Genomic DNA, 11284 nt, shown 5'->3' with positions numbered 1-11284 from the left:
TAAAAAGTGACTGATTTAAAAACACAGTAACTTGAACAGGTGGCACGTGAATGTCATGGAAACTGAAAGCATTTGTGGATTGAAAGAAAACTGGGAAAATCTCTGAGGTCTTTCCAAATCTGAGATGTTTGATTCTTTGAACCCAGGCTTTACATATGAAATCAGGATGTACAAATAGAAGTGATATTCTCTGGGTTTTGTGAGCAGAGACAGGTAATGGAAATGGACAGGCAGAACTGGATGTGCAGCCTCATGGAGGGTGCAGAGATAACAGTGTATTAACACTTTGGTGTCTGCTGTGGGCAGCCTTGTGTGTATATATATCATCTAACAAAATCGGGAACACCCTATACATACAATTTTGTAATCGGGTTTGTTCACCTGATACTGTAACTCTGTGTTCAGTGTTCCTGCAGAGAAGTCTTTGTGCTTATTGCCGATTTTCTTCCGACAAAGTCTTAGATGGGATTGTGTGGTCATCGTGTATGCATGTCTTTCAGGCCTTTTTTTTTTTTTTGAGACGGAGTCTCGCTCTGTCGCCCAGGCTAGGGTGCAGTGGCGCGATCTCGGTTCACTACAAACTCCACCTCCCGGGTTCACGCCATTCTCCTGCCTCAGCCTCCCGAGTAGCTGAGACTACAGGCGCCCGCCACCTCGCCCAGCTAATTTTTTGTATTTTTAGTAGAGACGGGATTTCGCGGAGTTAGCCGGGATGGTCTCGATCTCCTGACCTTGTGATCCGCCCGCCTCGGCCTCCCAAAGTGCTGGGATTACAGGCGTGAGCCACCGCGCCCAGCCCTCTTTCAGGCTTTTTATACCTGTCGTCGCAGTGCCTTGCAATATGACTGTGCCAGTTTAAGCTTCGGGCAGCTCAAGCACCCTCTTCCTCGTCATGACTAATGCCAAGTTAAACAGTACTTTTATTGCCGATTTGATATGAGAAATATAGCTCTCTGTATATACTTTCATTTCGGGTTTATTTGCATTATTGATAAGGCTGGGCTTTTGGTGTGTTGATTGATCTGTTGTGTTTCTTTTGTGAACTGCCCCTAAGTTTGCCTTTTGTCCATTTTTTTTCCTCTGGGATTTTAGGGTTTTTTATTTATTTGTTTTTAAGAGTTCTTCATATTTAAAAGATATTAGTGTTTTGTGACATGTTAGTTATTTCTCCTACTTTATTTTAGAGACAGTCTCACTCTGTCACCCAGGTTGGGGTGCAGAGGCACAATCCTAGCTCATTATAATCTTGAGCTCCTGGGCTCAAACAATCCTCCCACCTCAGCCTGCCGAGTAGATATGACTACAGGCATGCATGCACTACCATGCCTGGCTAATATTTATTTATTTATTTTATTTTTTGGTAGCAAGAGTCTTGCCATGTTGCGCTAGTTGGTCTGAAACTCCTAGACTCAAGCAGTCCTCCTGCCTCAGCCTCCCAAAGTGCTGGGATTACAGGCATGAGCCACCATGCCTAGCCTATGTTTCCTAGTTTAATACTTGCTTTTCATGTTTGCTTGTGATATTCACACTTACTGTTTTCTTGTTGTAAAGGCAGTACTATATTTGATTCATTCTGTGACACACATATTCTTCCATTTAATTTGTTTAAGGCTAATCAACCATTTAACTTCTTATAAACTTGATTTATTTGTTTATTTATTTATTTATTATTTTGTAGATGGAGTCTCACTCCCATTGCGCAGGCTGGAGTGCAGTGGCACGATCTCGGCTCACTGCAACCTCTACCTCCCAGGTTCAAGCGATTCTCCTTCCTTAGCCTTCTGAGTAGCTGGGATTACAGGTGTGTGCCACCATGCCCAGCTAATTTTTGTATTTTTAGTAGACATGGGTTTTTGTCATGTTGGCCAGGCTGGTCTCGAACTCCTGACCTCAGGTGATCCACCTGTCTCAGCCTCCCAAAGTGTTAGGATTACAGGCAAGGGCCACCATTCCCGGCCTTAAACTTTATTGTTATTTTTTTGAAATGGGGGTTTTACTTTGTTGCCCAGGCTGGGCTTACATTCCTGGGCTCAAGCAATCTTCCTGCCTCAGCCTATAGAGTAGCTGAGACTACAGGCATGTGCCACTGTGCCTGGCCCATTTAACTTCTTTGAAATCAGATGTGATTGATTCTCTGTGTCCTGTAGTCGCTGTCAATTGTCATTACCTGTGCATGCTCATGTGGTTGTTATTCCTGGTGGCATGGCTGGGCAGCTGTGATCGCAGCCCCTGGATGCTTTAGTCATACCACTTAAGGACCATTTGAAGAAGAAGCACAAATCCTGATTGCTGTTCGAAAACCATCTATTCATTATTTCTAATGAGATGAAGGAAGAGCCAGCATTAAAACTTACAGAGCGAGGGCCAGGACTCAGAAGACAATCTCAGAGAAGATGGTAAAGATCTCTCTCTTTTTTAAAAAAAACTTTTTGAGATGGAGTCTCGCACTGTCACCCAGGCTGGAGTGCAGTGGCACGATCTCAGCTCACTGCAACCTCTGCCTCCCGGGTTCAAGCAATTCTCCTGCCTCAGCCTCCCGAGTAGCTGGGACTACAGGCATGTGCCACCACGCCCAGCTAATTTTTGTATATTTAGTAGAGACAAAGTTTCACCATGTTGGCCAGGATGGTCTCAATCTCTTGACCTTGTGATCCGCCCACCTTGGCCTCCCAAAGTGTTGGGATTACAGGCGTGAGCCACCTCGCCTGGCCTAAAGATCTCTTAAGAAATGCCACATCACCAAAGCCCTTGAAAGCACAATAGTCCATATTTTATGGAAACTCAGACATCCTGAAACTGAAGACAACCGCCTTTGCCATTGATCTTTTCCTTTTCATATGTGTGCAAGAGAGAGAGGTGATGCCAGTCTGTTTAAATAAGTCCAAAAGAACTTTTCCAATAAACTCCCAGTTACAATTATTTGGCAGTATTTTTTCTTTGTTTGTGGTACATCTTACAATTGATGCCTTCTTATTTGATGAAATACATCATAGGGTTAGTGTAGAAAATTTAGAAAATATAAATTAAACCCAGAAATCAGAGAGATAATCATTTTGAATATTTAGACATCAATCTACTAGTAATTCTCTGTGTAATGCAGATACATATGTATGTATTTATGGGCGCATATGGTACATGTATTTTTGGCCTTACCTCTTTCTCTTAACAGCATATCTGGAATGTTTTGCCATGTCTGATTTTCTAGTTTCCTTTTTTTTTTTTTTTTTGAGACGGAGTCTTGCTCTGTTGCCCAGGCTGGAGTGCAGTGGCGGGATCTCAGCTCACTGCAAGCTCTGACTCCCGGGTTTACGCCATTCTCCTGCCTCAGCCTCCCGAGTAGCTGGGACTACAGGCGCCTGCCACCTCGCCCGGCTATTTTTTTGTATTTTTTAGTAGAGACGGGGTTTCACCGTATTAGCCAGGATGGTCTCGATCTCCTGACCTCATGATCCGCCCGTCTCGGCCTCCCAAAGTGCTGGGATTACAGGCTTGAGCCACCGCGCCCAGCCTCTAGTTTACTTTTTAAATGATGGGTTAGTATTTCAGTGAATGGATACACTGTAATTTGTCCAGTTACTCTCCAGCTGATGTCCTGTACATCCTGAAACTTGCCGCTTGTCTCCCTTCAGAACTCCCATCAGCAGCCCCCGACAGCACTCTCCTCCTCACTGCCCGACACTGGGTGGCAAATCTTTTCATCTTGGCCACTCTGATAGGCTGGACAGTGAGATCCTTCTTCCTAGGGTGCATGGAAACCTGTTGCAGTCACCTGGGTTTGCAGAGTGGGAGGAGGAAAGTGTTAGGGGCACTAGGAGGTGGAAGCCGGTGGGAGTTTCTGGCTGGGTGTGTTTGCATTATGGACCTGTGCATCTCACCACTCTCTACCCTGTGCACCCCTGTGACCACGGACAGGGTGCTCCTGAGGTCAGTCCCAGATGCCCGCCAGGCCCTGCATCCTGAGCCTGCTTCTCCCTCTGGCCTCCTCTCCAGTTTCTTGCTGTCCTCCGGCCTCCCTGCCTCCTCTCTGTACTGGAGGCTCAGGTGTGTTCCCCGAGCCTTTCTGCCTGCCCTTCGTCCTGTCTGGAATGCCTTTTGGACACCTGACTCTCCCATTCTCCAGGGCTTGCCATGGCCATCCCCTTCTGAGAGAGGCCTTCCCCTGTCACCTTCATCCCCTCTATGAGTCACAGCCTTCATTCCTCATCATCTTGTAATTATCTGCCTCTCTCCTTTCTCTCCTTGTTTACTGCTGTACCCCCAGTGCCTAGCACTTGGCAGACACCCACATGTTCCTTGACTAAACTTCAGTATTGAATAGTGTGAAGAATCCGGAGGTGAGAAGATAGAACCTGCTCTTTTTTATCCAAGAGTCCAACAAGTTACGGCTTCCAGAGGGAGGCAAATTGATCAGCTCCTCAACAGAGCTGCTTAGCAGTGGGGTGAATGCCTTCCTCAGGGGAGTAGTCACCTAGTGATGTTGTTGCAATGGTTCTTGCACTGGATGCTGGAGTTGGCTAGATTAGGCTTCTTCCAACCCTTAGAATTGTGGGGTGTGTCTCGTCTGTGAGTTTCAACTGCAGATAAAACTGTTACCACTAGATGGCACTAGAGGAGCCATTTGAAATCTGTTTAAGGCCAGGCAGGTGGCTCAACCCTGTAATTCCAGCACTTTGGGAGGCCAAGGCAGGTGCATCACCTGAGGTCAGGAGTTCAAGACCAGCCTGGCCAACCTGATGACTGCCCCCCCACCCTGGTCTCCACTGAAAATACAAAATTAGCTGGACTCTGTGGCACATGCCTGTAATCTCAGCCACTTGAGAGGCTGAGGCAGGAGAATCGTTGAAACTGGGAAGCGGAGGTTGCAGTGAGCTGAGATCATGCCATTGCACTCCAGCTTGGGCAACAAGAGTGAAACTCTGTCTAAAAAAAAAAAAAAAGAAATCTGTTTATTAAACTTCCACCTACAGTGAAAAAATAACCTTTATCATTGCACTTATACCCTCAACACACACTTGAAACAAAAGTTGGCTAAGTGCAGTGGCTCACTCCTGTAATTCCAGCACCTTGGGAGGCCAAGTTGGGAGGATCACTTGAGGTCAGCAGTTCGAGATCAGCTATAGGAAGATTTCATATTTACAAAAAAAAATTAAAAATTAGAATTAAAAAGAAACAAAAGGTTCACAAATGTCTTAACACTTACTATGTGTGATGCATCTTATTTTTTATTTTATTCTATTCCATTTCTTTTTTCTTTCTTTCTTTCTTTTTCTTTTTTTAGCTGGAGTCTCATTCTGTGGCCCAGGCTGGAGTGCAGTGGTGCAATCTCGGCTCACTGCAACCTCCACATCCTGGGTTCAAGCAATTCTTGTGCCTCAGCCTCCTGAGTAGCTGGGATTACAGACGCAGACCACCATGCCCAGCTAATTTTTGTATTTTTCGTAGTTTCACCATATTGGCCAGGCTGGTCTTGAACTGCTGGCTTCAAGTGATCCGCTTGCCCCGGTCTCCCAAAGTGCTGAGATTACAGGCATGAGCCACCATCCCAGCCTCACATTTTTTTTTTTAATGTGGGTTTGCAAACTAATCGATCTTATGATATTAATTGGTCACAACTTACTGTTTGAAAAACACTATTTTAGATGATTAAGTGTATAGTTATAAAACCGTGTATGCTGTTTTCCTTGGACAGTCTGGGCTCGTATAGCAAATTGTGCACATTAGTGAATATTTCACATGTTTCTGTGGTGAATTGCTGCATGGAACACCTGAACATGTGCTTCCTTTTTGGTGTCTATGGATGAGAGAGATTGGGAGATGTGTTTGTACAGAATTCAGCACCTATTGTAGTCAAGGCAGAAGTAAGCCTTGGCAGTAGATATCAAGAAAAGGTATATTATCTGCTTCTAGGAGCTCAGAGACATAACACACACATTCCCTAAATTTTACCTTAGCAGGCAACAAGGAAATGGGGGTATTACTCAGGGTATCATTAGCATGCTTTAGGCTGTAACAGAAGCCTGACTCAAATTGGCTTAAAGGGTAAAGATACTTATTATCTCACAAAATATATGTTCAGAGGTAGAGCAGTCTGCAGGCCCAGAGCAGCTGAGCATGGCCTTAGGGATCCAGGTTCTTTTCATGACTCCTCAGTTGTCCTAAAGCTGGTTCTACTCATGGTTGCAAGAAGGCTTCCTGTGCTACTCGGGGTTTCAGCAACCAGGCTTGAAACACGAAGCCTTATCTCCTTGTACTGTAGACCAGAATAGAGAGAATTAAGGCTCCCGTGGCATTTCCCAAGTTGTACATGTGTTGTTCATTTGTTCCTGGTTTCCCCACTCTGACCTCTCTAAGGGGAGTAAGAGGACGGCACCTAATACAGAGTCAGGAGAAACACTTGGGTTAATTCATGCTGTTTGTTGAGTGTTTCTAAGTCGCCCTTCCTCTGGGCACAGGCCTTTTCATTTAGTGGAATTAACTGACTAGCTCTGACCGTGAGTTTGCGGAGGGAATAAATGGCTGCACATCTTCTGTATGAAGCATGAAGTGAGGTTATTTGCTATGTAGGGTCCTGGGAAGTGAATTAGCAATATGAGGAAAGGGAGTGAGAAGGTCCACTGTGGGCAATGTGATAGGTGGTGTAATGTGAACATAAAGATGAATGGATGGCTGCATCTTCACATGTGTAAAGGGCCACTAAATGTGCACTTGGCCTTTTGAGGTGGATGGTTGGTTTTCATCGAGTTTCTTGACCTGGTTCCTGGGAACTTGGCAGTGGATCTTGGCCTGAACCTACTCCATCTCTACTCACCTTCCTTCTTTTTCCTCCCTTCCAGGTTTGCAGTAAGCATTGGCTACTGGCATGACCCTTACATCCAGCACTTTGTGAGACTGTCTAAAGAGAGGAAGGCCCCCAAAATCAAGAGGCAAGTTACCGTCTCCCTGCCCAACAGCATCTCATCAGCCAAGAGACCTGAGGTTTCAGGTGTTCATTCATGTTTTGTTTTTTGTTTTTTTCTCACTTTGTTACCCAGACTGGAGTGCAATGGAGCCATCTCAGCTCACTGCAACCTCCGCCTCCCGGGTTCAAGCGATTCTCCTGCCTCAGCCTCCTAATTAGCTGGGATTACAGGCACGCACCACCACACCCAGCTAATGTTTTTAAAATTTTTTTTTTTATTTTAGTAGAGATAGGGTTTCACCATGTGGCCAGGGTGGTCTCGAATTCCTGACCTCAAGTGATCTGCCCGCCTCAGCCTCCCAAAGTGCTGGGATTACAGGCGTGAGCCACTGCGCCTGGCCCAGGTATTCATTCTTGAAGGGAGTCGTGGTGTGCTCCCTTTCCAGCTGTGCGCATAAGTGCTTATTTCCCCACATCCTCACCCCCGACACAGTGTGTTATAAAACTTGTTAATCACCAGGCACGGTGGCTTATGCCTGTAATCCCAGCACTTTGAGAGGCTGAGGCGGGCAGATCACCTGAGGTTGGGAGTTCAAGACCAGCCTGACCAACATGGAGAAACCCTGTCTCTACTAAAAATACAAAATTATCCAGGCGTGGTGGCACATGCCTGTAATCCCGGCTACTCAGCAGGCTGAGGCAGGAGAATTGCTTGAACCCACAAGGCGGAGGTTGAGGTGAGCCAAGATCGCACCATTGCACTTCAGCCTGGGCAACAAGAGCGAAACTCTGTCTTAAAAAAAAAAAAAAGAAGAAAAAAGAAAAACTTGTTAATCTTTTATATGAAAAATGGTATTTAATTGTAATTTTATTTTTTACTCTTCCTATTTATAGATGGTTGAGCATCATTTTCGTACGTTTGAAACCCACTTATATCTTTTTTACTCTGAACTGTCTCTTCATATCAGGAATCACTTTTTTCAGCTAAAAATACAAATAAAGCATTATTTTTGACACGTGTACTCCTATACTAATTGGAATCAATATGGAGAAACTGCTTCATAATACTGGTATTTGGAGGAGAATCTCTTAGAATTTACGTTAGACTCTTCCTTTGTTTTGGTAGAAGGAGAAAGGGCTCTGTTTGGCCCATGACTCATCTAGGTGTGTGAACTAATCATGTGGATTATTATTATTATTTTCGAGACGGAGTTTTGCTCTTGTCGTCCAGGCTGGAGTGCAGTGGCGTGATCTCAGCTCACTGCAACCACTGCCTCCAGGGTTCAAGCGATTATCATGTCTCAGTCTGTAATCATGTGGATTTAATTGAGTTCTTCTATGAGGAGACTTTCCAGAGGCTTTTGTATATTTCAGGCTGAGCATATCTGAGTTTTCACACCTCGTCTGTGTTTCTGAATCTTCCCTAAGGACGGAGATTGAAGCTTTCTGCCCAGCTGCCCAGCTTGAGGGTTGTAATCTTAGAGGACAGGGTTTTCTACAGTTTTGTTGATATGTCTCACTGTGGGCAGGAGGGAAAGTGATAATTCTCAGATGAGGGAGGTCTCAGAGGTGCTGACAGCAGTAGGCCCACCAGGCTCAGAAGATTTGGCTCTTAACATTCTGCAACACGGTGGTAGGAAGTGAGGCTGGGGAAGTAGACAGAACAGGTGGGGCTCTATAGACTATGTAAGGAACTATGGTCTTTCTGTTTTTCTTTTCTTTTCTTTTTTCTTTTTCTTTTTTTTTTTGAGGCAGGGTCTCACTGTGTCTCCCCGGCTGGAGTGCAGTGGTACGATCACAGCTCACTGCAACCTCGACCTCCTGGGCTCAAGCAATCCTTCTGCCTCTTTTTTTTTTTTTTTTTTTTTTTTTGGTAGAGACAAGATCTCACTATGTTGCCCAGGCTGGTCTTGAACTCCTGGCCTCAAGTGATCCTCCTGCCTCAGCCTCCTAAAGTGCTGGGATTACAGGTGTGAGTCACCACATCTGGTGACACTCTGGTCTTTTCCCAACAGCAACAGAAAGCAGTTGAGCTAGGGAGTGACATGAGCAAACAGGTCTTTTACAAACCTCTGGCCTCTGTGTGAGATATGGATTTGGGGAAAATCAGAGTGATTGGGGGAGCTCACTTGGGAGATGAGTACTGTAGCTTACTTCACAGATGCCAAAAGGAGAGGTGGAAGAAAAGAAGTAGATTCCAGAAATACTTAGTGGATAAAATCAACATGTTTGGGGGACTGATTGCATAAGGGGAAAGAAAAAGGGTCATTCCAAGATGATGCCTACCTTTTTTACTTTTGAATTGAATGAGCCATGGCACTATTTGCCAAGTTGGGAGATGGAGAGAGCAGGGAGGAGACTGGGGAGGTGATCTTGAACACAGCTTTGGAAATAGTGAATCTGAGATAGTACTGAGATCCCCGAGTGGAGATGTTGAAATGTAGTCCCCATTGGTTTTTTTTCCTTTCTTTTTTTTTTGAGACGGAGTTTCTCACTCTGTCGCCCAGGCTGGAGTGCAGTGGCCTGATCTCAGCTCACCGCAACCTCTGCCTCCCGGGTTCAAGCGATTCTCCTGTCTCAGCCTCCCGAGTAGCTGGGATTACAGGCGCCCACCACCACACCTGGCTATTTTTTGTATTTTTTGTAGAGACGGGGTTTTACTGTGTTGGCCAGAAAGGTCTCGAACTCCTGACCTCAGGTGATCCGCTCGCCATGGCCTCCCAAAGTGCTGGGATCGCAGGCGTGAGCCACCGCGCCCGGCCTGTAGTCCCCACTGTTGGAGGTGGGGCCTGGTAGAAGGTGGTTGGATCATGCGGGTGGATTTCCCATGAATGGTTTAGGACTATCCTCTTGGTGCTGTTCTGATAGTGAGTTCTCAGGAGATCTGGTTGTTTAAAAGTGTGCAGCACTGTACCCCTTGCTTTCTCTGGCTCCTGCTCCCACCATGTGAGATGCCTTGTTCACCCTTTGCCGTCCCCCATGATTAGAAGCTTCCTGAGGCCTCACTAGATGCAGAAGCTGCTATAATTCCTGCACAGCCGCAGAACTGTGAGCCAGTTAAACATTTCTTCTTGGCTGGGCGTGGTGGCTCATGCCTGTAATTCCAGCACTTTGGGAGGCCGAGGCGGGAGGGGGAACACCTAAGGTCAGGAGTTCAAGACCAGCCTGGCCAACATGGTAAAACCCTGTCTCTACTAAAACTACAAAAAATTAGCCAAGCGTGGTGGCGGGCACCTGTAATCCCAGCTACTTGGGAGGCTGAGGCAGGAGAATTGCTTGAACCTGGGAAGCAGACATTGCAGTGAGCTGAGATTGCACCATTGCACTCCAGCCTGGGCAACAAGAGCAAAACTCTGTCTCAAAAACAACAACAACAACAACAACAAACACACACATACACACATTTCTTCTTTATAAATTACCCAGTCTCAGGTATTTCTTTTCTTTTTTTTTTTTTTTTGAGACGGAGTCCTGCTCTGTCACCCAGACTGGAGTGCAGTGGCCGGATCTCGGCTCACTGCAAGCTCCGCCTCCCGGGTTCCCGCCATTCTCCTGCCTCAGCCTCCCGAGTAGCTGGGACTACAGGCGCCCGCCACCTCACCCAGCTAGTTTTTTGTATTTTTTGGTAGAGACGGGGTTTCACCGTGTTAGCCAGGATGGTCTTGATCTCCTGACCTCGTGATCTGCCCGTCTCGGCCTCCCAAAGTGCTGGGACTACAGGCTTGAGCCACCGCGCCCGGCCCAGGTATTTCCTTTTAGCAGTGCAAGAATTGACTAATGCAAAGCCAGATATCAGGCTAGAGGGACCAGATTATGAAAGGTACAGTCTGTATGTCAGGCAATGAAGTGCAGATTTTTAACTGGTAATTTATTGGGAATCAAAGGTTTTAAGGAAGTTACAGGAAAAGATCTGTGATTCTGAAAAATCACCCTGGCCAAAGGTAGAATGAGGATGTGTTGCAAGAGATCAGAGGAGTAAGAACAGCAGGTGCAGGGGCTGTGGGTGTGGGAAAGAAAAAGAGGCTTCCCCTTTGTCACCAACCCTTCTCCCACACTGCTGCTGGGGATTTTCCTAAAATGCAAACCTAGATCATGTCACTTCCTCACTTAAAATCCCTCAGGATAAAACTTGTACTCCTTGGGACCTTCCACGATTCATTGTGTGACAACCTGTCCGGAACTCTCTCCTGGTGCCCACTCCCCACCCTGTGTCAGGTTCACCTAACACACAGTTCTGCTGCAGTCTCCATGCCTCTGCTTATGCTGTTGTCTTCTTCCAGGCAAACCTTTGTTGATCTCTTCAAGACTCACCTCCTCCACTGTGAAAAAGAGAAAAGCAAAACTGGCCTCTAGGAGCTGGCCTGGTGTTGTGAGCCAGGCCCTATG

The sequence above is a fragment of the Papio anubis genome, chromosome 18 (genome assembly GCF_008728515.1).
Source record: "Papio anubis isolate 15944 chromosome 18, Panubis1.0, whole genome shotgun sequence".
NCBI classification, from domain to species: domain Eukaryota; kingdom Metazoa; phylum Chordata; class Mammalia; order Primates; family Cercopithecidae; genus Papio; species Papio anubis.
Note: the sequence above shows the minus strand (reverse complement) of the source record.